Source organism: Lepidochelys olivacea (genome assembly GCF_965140295.1).
Source record: "Lepidochelys olivacea isolate rLepOli2 genome assembly, chromosome: 10".
Lineage (NCBI taxonomy): Eukaryota > Metazoa > Chordata > Testudines > Cheloniidae > Lepidochelys > Lepidochelys olivacea.
This window is the reverse complement of record NC_140420.1, coordinates 17,291,687-17,305,526: the sequence shown is the minus strand read 5'-3', so window position 1 is coordinate 17,305,526 and position 13,840 is coordinate 17,291,687. Positions and strand designations below refer to the sequence as shown.

Below are 13,840 nucleotides of genomic sequence, written 5' to 3'. Positions count from 1 at the left end.
GTGGCCCACATGCTAGAAACCTGCTGTCACCTATATCTTCCCCAAGCTGATTATTCCAGCCAGGGCTGAGAGTCATTTGTGCAGGAAGGATACACAGGACCCATTGTTGGATCAAGGGGTGTAAACACTGAAAGATATGGCCAGGGACAGTCCTAGACTTAGTGGAGCCCTATAAGAATAACTCCTGTAGGGACCCATCTAGCCACTGAATGATGGGTGAAAAACAGCCAAGTTACTGAATATTACCAATGTTTGGATGAAATTGTAGGCCACAAGCAAAGATAGCAGTGCCAGAGTGTAAAGAGAAAAGAGTAGGAGACAGAAAATGGAACAGGAGTGGATGACCACCTGTGACATTTTATACCTTGGAGGAGCGTACTGTAATCCCCATAGTCCTCATTTTCATATAATTGTGATCTTACATATAAAGGATGCCTTGTAAGGTTATGATGTGCTGAAAGTCATTTCTCTATCCATATATGTGTATCATTAATACATATGACATTATGAGACTTGTGTTGTATGGTGGTCACTAAAGCATGCTGTAAGGTTGGGGAAATCAGCCAGACATTAGCGCCCAAGAGGCAACAGCAAGAAAAGTAACCAATGCCCGAGTGTCAAACTCAACAGCCATTGTCCAGCAAGGGAGCTACAAGGCAATGACTCACCTGCAAGAGGCCACACCAGGGGAATTGCTCAACCTTGCCAGGAGACTCAGCAGTGCCCCCCAGACATGCCTGAACTTGTGCTCCCCAAGAGTATAAAACAGACAGAGTGGACACATACTGGGCCCTTCTCCTTCCCCCACCTATGCTGCAAGCAACCAAGACACTGAGTCCTGGTCTACACTAGGACTTTAGGTCGAATTTAGCAGCGTTAAATCGCTTTAAACCTGCACCCATCCACACAATGAAGCCCTTTATTTCGACTTAAAGGGCTCTTAAAATCGTTTTCCTTACTCCACCCCTGACAAGTGGATTAGCGCTTAAATCGACGTTGCCGGCTCGAATTTGGGGTACTGTGGACACAATTCGATGGTATTGGCCTCCGGGAGCTATCCCAGAGTGCTCCATTCTGACCGCTCTGGACAGCACTCTCAACTCAGATGCACTGGCCAGGTAGACAGGAAAAGAACCGCGAACTTTTGAATCTCATTTCCTGTTTGGCCAGCGTGGCAAGCTGCAGGTGACCATGCAGAGCTCATCAGCACAGGTGACCATGATGGAGTCCCAGAATCGCAAAAGAGCTCCAGCATGGACCGAACGGGAGGTACGGGATCTGATCGCTGTATGGGGAGAGGAATTCGTGCTATCAGAACTCTGTTCCAGTTTTCGAAATGCCAAAACCTTTGTGAAAATCTCCCAGGGCATGAAGGACAGAGGCCATAACAGGGACCCGAAGCAGTGCCGCGTGAAACTGAAGGAGCTGAGGCAAGCCTACCAGAAAACCAGAGAGGCGAACAGCCGCTCTGGGTCAGAGCCCCAAACATGCCGCTTCTATGATGAGCTGCATGCCATTTTAGGGGGTTCAGCCACCAGTACCCCAGCCGTGTTGTTTGACTCTTTCAATGGAGATGGAGGCAATATGGAAGTAGGTTTTGGGGACGAAGAAGATGATGAGGAGGAGGAGGTTGTAGATAGCTCACAGCAAGCAAGCGGAGAAACCGGTTTTCCCGACAGCCAGGAACTGTTTCTCACCCTAGACCTGGAGCCAGTACCCCCCGAACCCACCCAAGGCTGCCTCCTGGACCCAGCAGGCGGAGAAGGGACCTCTGGTGAGTGTACCTTTTAAAATGCTATACATGGTTTAAAAGCAAGCATGTGAAAGGATTACTTTGCCCTGGCATTTGCGGTTCTCCTAGATGTAGTCCTAAAGCCTTTGCAAAAGGTTTCTGGGGAGGGCAGCCTTATTTCGTCCTTCATGGTAGGACACTTTACCACTCCAGGCCAGTAACATGTACTCGGGAATCACTGTAGAACAAAGCATTGCAGTGTATGTTTGCTGGCATTCAACCAAAATCCGTTCTTTCTCTCTCTGTGTTATCCTCAGGAGAGTGAGATATAATTCATGGTCACCTGGTTGAAATAGAGTGCTTTTCTTCAGGGGACACTCAGAGGAGCCCATTCCTGCTGGGCTGTTTGCCTGTGGCTAAACAGAAATGTTCCCCACTGTTAGCCACAGGGAGGGGGAAGGTTGAGGGGGTAGTCACGCGGTGGGAGGAGGCAAAATGCGACCTTGTAACGAAAGCACATGTGCTATGTATGTAATGTTAACAGCAAGGTTTACCCTGAAAGAGTGTAGCGACTGTTTTATAAAATGTGTCTTTTTAAATACCGCTGTCCCTTTTTTTTTCTCCACCAGCTGCATGTGTTTCAATGATCACAGGATCTTCTCCTTCCCAGAGGCTAGTGAAGCTTAGAAAGAAAAAAAAACGCACTCGCGATGAAATGTTCTCCGAGCTCATGCTGTCCTCCCACACTGACAGAGCACAGATGAATGCGTGGAGGCAAATAATGTCAGAGTGCAGGAAAGCACAAAATGACCGGGAGGAGAGGTGGAGAGCTGAAGAGAGTAAGTGGCGGGCTGAAGAGAGCAAGTGGCGGGCTGAAGACAGGGCTGAAGCTCAAATGTGGCGGCAGCGTGATGAGAGGAGGCAGGATTCAATGCTGAGGCTGCTGCAGGACCAAACCAGTATGCTCCAGTGTATGGTTGAGCTGCAGCAAAGGCAGCTGGAGCACAGACTGCCACTGCTTCCCCTCTGTAACCAACCGCCTGCCTCCCCAAGTTCCATAGCCTCCACACCCAGATGCCAAAGAACGCGATGGGGGGGCCTCCGGCCAACCAGCCACTCCACCACAGAGGATTGCCCAAAAAAAAGAAGGCTGTCATTCAATAAATTTTAAAGTTGTAAACCTTTAAAGTGCTGTGCTTAAAGTGCTGTGTGGCATTTTCCTTCCCTCCTCCACCACCCCTCCTGGGCTACCTTGGTAGTCATCCCCCTATTTGTGTGATGAATGAATAACGAATGCATGACTGTGAAGCAGCAATGACTTTATTGCCTCTGCAAGCAATGATTAAAGGGAGGAGGGGAGGGTGGTTAGCTTACAGGGAAGTAAAGTGAACCAAGGGGCGGGGGGTTTCATCAAGGAGAAACAAACAGAACTTTCACACCGTAGCCTGGCCAGTCATGAAACTGGTTTTCAAAGCTTCTCTGATGCGTACCGCGCCCTCCTGTACTCTTCTAACCGCCCTGGTGTCTGGCTGCGCGTAACCAGCAGCTAGGCGATTTGCCTCAACCTCCCACCCCGCCATAAACGTCTCCCCCTTACTCTCACAAATATTGTGGAGCACACAGCAAGCAGTAATAACAGTGGGAATATTGGTTTCGCTGCGGTCTAAGCGAGTCAGTAAACTGCGCCAGCGCGCCTTTAAACGTCCAAATGCACATTCTACCACCATTCTGCACTTGCTCAGCCTGTAGTTGAACAGCTCCTGACTACTGTCCAGGCTGCCTGTGTACGGCTTCATGAGCCATGGCATTAAGGGGTAGGCTGGGTCCCCAAGGATACATATAGGCATTTCAACATCCCCAACAGTTATTTTCTGGTCTGGGAAGAAAGTCCCTTCCTGCAGCTTTTGAAACAGACCAGAGTTCCTGAAGATGCGAGCATCATGCACCTTTCCCGGCCATCCCACGTTGATGTTGGTGAAACGTCCCTTGTGATCCACCAGAGCTTGCAGCACTATCGAAAAGTAGTGCTGCAAGCTCTACTTGCAGTTTATGTACTCGGCGGCTTGGTGCTCTGGTGCCAAGATAGGGATATGGGTTCCGTCTATAGCCCCACCACAGTTAGGGAATCCCATTGCAGCAAAGCCATCCACTATGACCTGCACATTTCCCAGGGTCACTACCCTTGATATCAGCAGGTCTTTGATTGCGTGAGCTACTTGCATCACAGCAGCCCCAACAGTAGATTTGCCCACTCCAAATTGATTCCCAACTGACCGGTAGCTGTCTGGCGTTGCAAGCTTCCACAGGGCTATCGCCACTCGCTTCTCAACTGTGAGGGCTGCTCTCATCTTGGTATTCATGCGCGTCAGGGCAGGGGAAAGCAAGTCACAAAGTTCCATGAAAGTGCCCCTACGCATGCGAAAGTTTCGCAGCCACTGGGAATCGTCCCAGACCTGCAACACTATGCGGTCCCACCAGTCTGTGCTTGTTTCCCGAGCCCAGAATCGGCGTTCCACAGCATGAACCTGCCCCATTAGCACCATGATGCATGCATTGTCAGGGCCCATGCTTTCAGAGAAATATGTGTCCATGTCCTGATCACTCACGGGACCGCGCTGACGTCGCCTCCTCGCCCGGTATCGCGTTGCCATGTTCTGGTGCTGCATATACTGCTGCATAATGCGTGTGGTGTTTAATGTGCTCCTAATTGCCAAAGTGAGCTGAGCGGCCTCCATGCTTGCCTTGGTATGGCGTCCGCACAGAAAAAAGGCGCGGAACGATTGTCTGCCGTTGCTCTGACGGAGGGAGGGGCGACTGACGACACGGCTTACAGGGTTGGCTTCAGGGAGCTAAAATCAACAAAGGGGGTGGCTTTACATCAAGGAGTATTTCAGGCAGGACTGCACGGAGGGTTCCAATAAGAAATGGTGCACCTAAGTTATCGTTGTTATTGGAACAAGGAGGTTAGCCTGGCCTCTGATTGATACATGGCTAGATTTACCTCGCTGCACCTTCTCTGTGAGTGACTGCAGTGTGATCTAGACAGGGGAGGAGGCAAATGAGTACAAAACAAATCTGGTCTATTTCTTGTTCTGACCCACTCCATCTATCTTTTACATCTTTGGCTGGCAGCAGACGGTGCAGAAGGACTGCATGCCATCCACATCTCATGGCTGCTCGGCAGAAGATGGTACAGTACGACTGCTAGCCATCTTCATCTCTTGCCTGCCTGGCATAACATGGTACAATACAACTGCTAGCAATCCTCATCTCTTGCCTGCCTGGCAGAAGATGGTACAGTACGACTGCTAGCAGTCCGTATCGCCTGCCCGCTCACTATAAGACAGTTCAATAGGACTGCAGGACTAAAGAGAATGACCTGGTCAAGTCACTCCAAATTTAGTCCCTGCGCCCATGTCTGCCCAGGCGCTCCCAGCCGACGGGGCCAGGAGCACCTCGGACACGACGAGGACGACTACCAGTCGTATTGCACCGTCTGCTGCCAGAAGGCAATGGGTTGCTGCTACTGTGCAGCAAAGCCGTACCGCGTCTGCCAGCACCCAGGAGACATAGGGTGACGGTTACCTGAGCGGGCTCCATGCTTGCCGTGGTATGGCGTCTGCACAGGTAACTCATGAAAAAAGGCGCGAAATGATTGTCTGCCCTTGCTTTCACGGAGGGAGGGAGGGAACGGGGGCCTGACGACACGTACCCAGAACCACCCGCGACAATGTTTTAGCCCCATCAGGCATTGGGATCTCAACCCAGAATTCCAATGGGCAGCGGAGACTGCGGAAACTGTGGGATAGCTACCCACAGTGCAACACTCTGGAAGTCGACTCTAGCCTCGGTACTGTGGAAGCGCTCCGCCGAGTTAATGCACTTAGAGCATTTTCTGTGGGGACACACACACTCGAATATATAAAACCGATTTCTAAAAAACCGACTTCTATAAATTCGACCTAATTTCGTAGTGTAGACATAGCCTGAGATGAAGACAAGACTGCAGCACAGGAGACTGGCCCAGTTTTAAGGAGCAAACCTGTATATTAAGGACTGCAATATCCAGTGGGGTGAGAAAAACTGCTTAATCTAGTTGCTGCCCAGTCTAATAGGGTTGAGAGTTTAGACTGCGTGTTTATATTTTATTTTATTTTGGTAACCACTCTGTCTTGTTATGCTTTGACTTATAATCACTTAAATTTTATCTTTGTAGTTAATAAATCTGTTTGCAAACCAAACGCACTGCTTCAGGTAGAATAAACAGTGTGTCAGAGACTCCCCTGGGAATAACAAGGGGTGCGTATCAATTTCTTTGTTAAATTGACAAACTCATATAAGCTTGCAGCATCCAGCGGGCATAACTGGGCACTGCAAGACGGAGGTTCCTAGGGTTGTGTCTGGGACCAGAGATATTGGCTAGTGTCATTCGGTTGCACAATCCAAGGAACAACTTACATGCCAGAGGCTGTGCGTGAACAGGCCAGAAGTGGAGGTTCTCACTGCAGAGCAGAGTAAGGCTGGCTCCCAGAGTCAAGGATTGGAGTGACCTAGAAGATCACCGGTCCAGATAACACCAAAGGGGAATGTCACACCACCAAGCGAGGAAGAAAGATTATGATACAGGCAGGATACCAGATGAGTCAGAGAAATAGGAAGAAATCCACTGGAATCCCTTGTCTCTGTATCAAAGTAATGAGGAAAAGAAGCATGATCTACAGTGTCTGTCAAGAGCCCTTGCAAGACAAGAAAGACAAGAATAAAAGTGAAACCTTTAGATTTAGGCACGAGCAAATCATTAACTCATTCCAATCTCATTAGATGAAAGCAAAACTGGCCTCAAGCCTTAGTGAGATAAGGAAAACTTTGAGAATGTGCAGCTGGTTCTGAGATTTTAGAACATGACAGGACAAGGGAAAGGAACACTAAGGCTAGGTCTACGCTACAGCCGGTGTCAGCAAAACTTATGTCGCTCAGAGGTGTGAATATTCCACCCTCCTGGACGACATACGTTACACCGACATCAGGGTTCGTGTGCACAGTGCAATGTCGGTGGCAGGGTACTGGGACAGCTGTGCCACGCCAGCGGGTGTGGTGAAGACACTCTATGCTGACGGAAGAGATCTCTCCCACTGGCATAAAAAAACCACCACTGTGAGCAGTATAAGCTATGTCGGAGGGAGCAGCTCTGCTGCAACGCTGTACATATACACATGGCCTAATTAGAAAGATGGTGATTACAAAAGACGGAGGGGATGTGACAGGAGCTGGGACAGCCTTTTTAAAGGAGAAATTGATGGAGGTGGCATGAATGAGCAGGAGCGGCAGAAGGTTCAAAAGTGGGGGAGTCACTGGCACTAAACTGTGACCCTGCCCCCCCACACCACCCCCTTCCCCCCGAGACCCCGCTCTCACACTGCCCATTCCCCCAAGGCCCCGCTCCCATGCAGCCTCTCCCCCACAAGCCCCTGCCCTACGCTCACTCCTCTCTGCCCCTCCCTCTGTCACTTGCCCTTATGGTGGGTAAAAGTTTGTGTGGGAGGGGGATATGGCCCCCTGTCCCCCAAGTTCTGATGAGAAACTGGGCTTTGAGCAGCCCTAGTTCAGATGAACAAGTAGATTCTATTTTTCAGCTATAACAGGGCCCTGAGGTCAAAGGGCGAGGACCTTTTGGGATATGTTAAATACTGGGCCCTTGGACAGTGGCCCTTTAAAGCATGGCATAAATCACCCAGTGCCTCAGAATTGAATTAGATGCCTGAGTTTGAATTACCAGGTGTCCTTGTTTAATCACCCAGTTTATTGCCTCATGTGCTCTTATTCCTTAATCACATGTCCCTGTTCCCCTTCCGAAGTGAAGTGTCCTCATTGTGGACATTATGGGAGAAAAAAATATAATAAAATGAGGTTTTATGCTGGAGAAAACAGTCACTCCTAGGTTTGAGAACAAGAGTAACATGTGCCTACTGGCTGCAAAAGTAAGGAAGTCCCGAGGGAGTCTCAGTTGGAAGGGAGTACAGCAAGACCAATAACCAGGGCTAATCTTGATGGTCCAGACAATTCTGTGGATTTGATAACAGAAGGAATCAGCGTTCAGTTTACTGAATGATGTCGACATACTATGTTTTTTGAAGAGCTGCACCTGGTGACCACAACTGTGTCAAGACAAAGAGCCAAGACCCAGTGGCTATCTACTTCACCAGCGGAACCATAGGGTCTCCAAAAATGGCTGAACATTCCCACAGTAGTTTCGGTCTGGGGTTTGCTCTATGTGGAAGGTCTGGCATTTAATTCCACTGTGTCGCTAAATGTTAAAGCTCTGAAATGTGAAAGAAACAAAAGAACTTCACATGTGGGATACAATCATGAGTCAAACTGCTGGGTTGTCACTCTATTGTATATGTAATTTCTTTGAAATCCTTAGTTAAACTGTGCCAGAAATCCTACTTGCCAACTAACCCATGACCAATAATATTTTTAATGGATGTGTAAAATATCATTAGTTTGATGTTATCATCAATATCATGAAAGGACAGGGAAGGAGGGTTTGTTTAAGCTGTTAAATTTTCACCTCAGTTTTATAAGGCCTATATTAAGCTAACACTGACATTTCTTAGTTCAATTGTACATTCACTTGTATTTTTCACCTCTGTATTCTACAGGTATTGTCTGGATTTGACGCCCTCAGACATCATATGCAATATGTCAGACACTGGCTGGATAAAGGCAGCCCTGGGGCATGTCTTTGCCCCCTGGCTTCGGGGTACATGTGTTTTTGTACACATCATGCCCCAGTTTGAGCCAACAGAGATCCTAAAGGTAAGAGTACAAAGCTCACAATGAGGATTTATTTACATTTCATCCTGTTTGCCAAGCAGACCACAAACATAGAGATTTATGGGATTAGTGTTTTAGAATGGTATAACCACAAGGGATTTGTCTTTTGAAAAGATGTAACTACTGTAGGTATTTTGCAGCATGACTTTTGAGGTATAGAATTCAGCCAGCTGCTTCCAATCACATGGCATGTAAATGTTTCACTATAATCTCTCCCCTCCTGAGCTTCTCTACTGTAGACACTTGTTTACAGAAACACCTTATAAGAGCAACATTTCCCGAAAACACTTTCCCTACTGTGAATTGTCGATATTCCCCATAACAGCAACAGCTGCTTAGAAGCAACATAGCAAAAGGGCACCACCATGTTGCTACTAATGAGTGTCTGCTGTATGAAATTATAAATTAGCTGGTTTAAATAAATACTTTAATTAAGTTGCTGTGACCATTGGAAAAGCAATACATTGAGGAGGAGAGATCAGCTTACTTCAGCAACTGATGATATCTAAACCTCCCACTCCACACCCAAGATAAATCCTACTATGCCATGCAAGAGGACAAAGCCTACTTTATGAATGGCTGAAAGCAGCTCTGTGATGAGTCACTAAGTTTCTATTACATAATTTTGCCAGATCTCTAATTTCACCTCCCCTTTAGAGTTTTAATTGTTGGGTTGTTTTTAATTGGTACTCCAAGGGCTAAGTCCATAAAGGGATTTAGGCATAGCAATGCTTAGCTCTTAGTCACCCTGATGCCTATTGGAATTCACAGTCCAAACGTTCCTATACAATGGGGAGAGTTAGATCCCTAAGAATGAGATTCTCAAAAAACAACAAGCTGAGCAGAGAGTTGCCTACACTGGCCAGTAGGAAAGGGAGAGGGACAGGGCCTTAACCAGATCAGCCCTCTGTCATGAAAAACCAGAGAGAGAAAGCCCACTAACTCCATTATAGCCAATAACTCAGCGGTTAGGAAACTTATCACCTGGGATGTGGGATGCCAGTTTTCAAATCCCTGCTCTGCCTGCTTTGGAGCTGAGACTTAAAGCCAGGTCTCCTAACTCCCAGGTGAGTGCCATAACTACTGGACTATTGGGGGACATCGCCCCCCAAAAGCTCACCCCCTGCTGTCTTTTCTGATGACTTCTGTGTGCATGCCTACTGGAACAGGCATGAGGGAGGTGGGGAATGCCCAGTTGATCAATCCTGCCAGGGCTTAGGTGTGATCTAGGCCAGGGCACTGCGCAGCTCAGCATCATCAAGACTAGGGCAGTTTTGTGCATGTCCACTGGCAGAAACGTAGGCGCCTCAGGAATTTAGCACCTACAACGTTAGATTCAGCTGAGCAGAGTAGGGGAGTGGGGTGAGCTTCTCAGTGGCATGTTGGACTCATGTGCCTAAATTGGCAGCTAGGCACCTAAGGCCCTGTGTGGAACTAGCCCTAAGTGCTTGACCTTGCAAGCATGTAGATGGAACACAGCAGGGCGCACTAGGGTTTTGTACCCGAGCACCAGAGTGAGTGGATATCACCCATCGATATAAGCAGGGTGAAGAGAGAGCCATAGTTCTTCTCCACGCTACCTGGAAGGTAATCCCTCCCTTCCTAATTTGCTAGTGGACTGGGTAAAAGATGCATGAGGAAGGGCTGGAGAATGGGCACACATGAGAAAACACAGGCTCGGCTGAGATCCTTATTTTGCTTATGAGGAACTGAGCTGTGCACTCCCTTCTGTAGCTTTACTAGGCAGCTACAGAGCAGCACTCTCAGTAATACAGGTTCAGGTTCCTTACACTCACTGTTCTGCTCATCACCCCGTGCTCACATACACCCAACACTCTGCTCTCCTGGTGCAGTAGCAAGCCCTTAATAGATATAACTGAGAGAATTCCAGGTATTTCTGTGGAGGCATTCAGAATATATGTAATAACAGTCCAAATAGGACCAAAGAAAATATTGACTTAAGCAAGGTGTTAGCCAGTCAATGACAATAAAGCTCCACTTTCAATTCACATGAAGTTATTACAGCATAAATTTTCAAAAGCAGCCTCTAATTTTGGGTACCTCCATTTTTGGGTACTCAGTTTTAGTTTCCTATGGTGAAATTCTGGCCCCACAAAAGTTAATAACAAAACTCCAATTGACTTAAATAGGGCCAGGATTTCATCTCTGGAGACTGCCTTCATGTTTCAGTGAATGTCACGACACATTGACTCTTGTCTGACTGACATTTCACGAGCCAATATATTACTTCTTGGGCTTAATGTGCCCAGCAATTCAATGATCTCTGGTACGCCATTGAAAATTTAACATAACTAGAATTACTTCACTACAGTTACTCCAGCTCTGCACTGGCGTAACTGAGATCAGAGAGTGGCTGATAGCTGTGCATTATTACACTGCTGAAAAGGATACTTAGAGATGCTCAAAATATCCCAGGCCAATTTTTCTAACTCGATTTACAAACTTTCCATTTTTCTTTTCCCTTCAATTTGTTAGCCCCTGACCAGGTATCCAATAATCACTATCTGCAGTGCCCCCACAGCCTACCGCATGCATGTGCGGCATGATCTTACCAGGTACCTCAACCCTATTGACGGCATTAACATCATTCTATTTCCATAAAAGTGCCCAGCCAGATATTTTGCTCATTAGTAATGAGCTCTACCAGTGACACCATATTGCAAGTTAAAACCACTGCAGTGGGAAACAATGCGCTGGAAGAAGTGAACCATGAAGAAGCACAGCACATTCAGTTAATAGTCAGCAGGGTGTAACAAAGCAAGTGCCAATTCCCCCCCGGTTACTGCCTGCAGCTGAGAGTGAATTTTGACCTGAAACATTAAAAAGGACAGTAAACAAAGAGGGAAAAATTCTCTTAGCTTTGCAGGGCTCCCACTGATGTAAGTGGCCAGTTGGTTCTGATAAAATAGGAACTGATCGAAATCCCTGCTGAAAAATTCAATCAGGACCTGAAACATACCCTTGGTAAAGTATCAAACTGTTTGGTTAACGTTTTAAGGTCATTTTCACTTTAGCAATTGGCTGCACATCCTGGCTGTAGCCTTGGATGTGCTGAGACATAGCAGAGAAGGCAGTTCTTGTAGTCTTACCGGCCAAACACAAGCAGGAAGCACTGAGGATGTGGGTTCATTATACTAATGTCCCTTTACAGCATGCTGGCAATGTAAAGGGCTCTAATTGTAACTGCAAATGAGGCTCTAGGGAAAAAGCCAGATCTCAAAAGATTTCAACTGTTTCGCAGAACTAGGAAATTTGCACAGATCAAAAAACTCCTCCAGACTCAGGGCTGTCCCTAGTGGTGGTGCAGGGCCCGGGACAAATCAGCCTGTATGGGGCCCTCAACATTCTTTATACAAGTGAAATCTGGTGTTGGGAGGGATGATGGAGAGTCACACCAGTGCTGGGGGGGTGAGGGATGATGGAGAGTCACAGGGTGGCACCTGTGCTAGGGGCAAGGGGGCTCCCCGTGCTGGGGGGGTCCCAGAAAAGGGAAGGGTTTGGGGAGGAAGGGCAATGGATAGGGTCAGCCTGGCACTGGCGTTTTCCAGCGGTGCTAGGACACTTGCAGACGGTGTGGTGGTGGGCGAGCAAGAAAAATAAATACAACATGCGCTTCCTGCTGCTGAGAGCGGGCCTGACCTCTGCTGCCAGCGCCTGGCCCTCCAAACTGCTAATTCCATCCCGGTCTGGGCTGGCCCCCCAGGCACCCCTAACCCCACCTCCCAACCCCCCAGGCCGGTCTGATGCCCCCCGCATGACACATGCATACTGAAGCCCGGGGCCCCCCCAAAGCACGGGGCCTAAAGCAGTCACCCCAATTCGCCATACCCATGGGATGACTCTGTCCACACTGTTAGGTGCATATCTGAACTGAGCTGTTTGGGTCCATCCCTCTTTAGTAAATGTGAGAAGAAAAAAAGCTCTGCACTCACCTCCCCTACTTTTGTTGGCTCCTCGGAGATGTCTTCCAAAAAGCAGCTCCACTCTTCTTCCTTGGTGTGGATGTAATATGAGACTGCAGGGGCCAAATTCTGCACATCCCCCCCTCCCCCCGTGAAGTCAATGGGTTTGCTATACAAGTGCAACTCTCATTGACTTTACTGAGAATTGCATGTGTATAAGTGAGGGACAGAATTGTGCCCAATGTGCACTGAAGTCAATGGGGTTGCAAGGGAGCAAGTGAAAGCAGGGTTTGTGCCCCAGAGAACCTGGGATGATCCTCACTGATTTTCTTTGTGTCTGTGAAGGTACAATTTGAAGATCCTGTAGTACTGTGAGACTGGAGGGGAGTCACAGAACCCTGAAGTGATGGCTTAGTGGAAAAGCCAGACAGGACTGGATATTTATGAAGGCAACGGACAGACAAAAGTCCTACATTCACATTAGCTCATGGATGTTGCATTTAAAATTAACAAGAGACTTTGTTACAGGGTTGGCTGCTTCCCAAGTACCCTCTTATGGTCAGAGGTCACTCTAAGGCACCCTGCGTCTGTTTCCCCTCTTGGTGCCTCCATAAACTCAAAACAACAACCCAGTGGTAGTTAAAATACTACCCTTCTGGGAGTCCAGGTTATTCAGTTCTCTAGGTACACACTGGTGCTCCAGGCCCAAGTCCAGTTCAGTCTCTCTGTCTCTCTCCAGCCCTTCTTCCCAATACAAAGTTTCTCTCAGGCTCCAAGCCGGAGTTTGTCCTTCCAGGTGCCATCGAGGCTGTTAACCTGGCACAGGTGGACTGGAGCAGTTCCTTCCATAATCAGGGTTGGCTGGCCCCAGTCCACCAGCCCTTAAGGGGCAAGCCACGCTAGCCTCTTGTTAAATACTTACCCCTAATTTAAATTCATCATTCAGAAACCCACCATAATCGCTACAGAGCAAATAGTAATTGACTGAAAGGCTTCATTATTTTGCTTTAAATTACAATGGAGACATTAAATGCAGCTTTTCATTGGCTGTAATGTAACCTCATAACATAAGATTTCACTGTGACTGGTCTTGCATTCTTTGTTGAGCCAAAACTCCCAATGAAGTCAATGGGAGTTTCGGGTAGCACAAAATGTGATATTTGGACCTTTTGATGTCATGGTGAGGAACTTGGTATAATAGAGACTGCCAATTAAAACATCTGGGTTGTTTGTTTATTTTTGTAACAGGGAATGATATGTACAAATATGAAAAGGATGAAAATTAAACCGGGGTCCATGGGAAAAGCCCCCCGCCCCCGCTTATGATGTGCAGGTATGGTGGGCACCT

At 47.7% G+C, this 13,840-nt stretch overlaps 1 long non-coding RNA gene across 1 annotated transcript in view; it reads right to left on the bottom strand.

Moving 5' to 3' along the window:
• Positions 1–13,226, bottom strand: part of LOC311527512 — a 44,709-nt gene extending 31,483 nt beyond the window's left edge. The window contains exons 1-2 of the long non-coding RNA XR_014713354.1: positions 12,523–13,226; positions 6,191–6,414 (exon numbers count right to left, since the gene is read on the bottom strand). This is a non-coding gene — a long non-coding RNA (uncharacterized lncRNA). The remainder of the gene's footprint in view (positions 1–6,190; positions 6,415–12,522) is intronic.
• Positions 13,227–13,840: the final 614 nt, after the last annotated feature.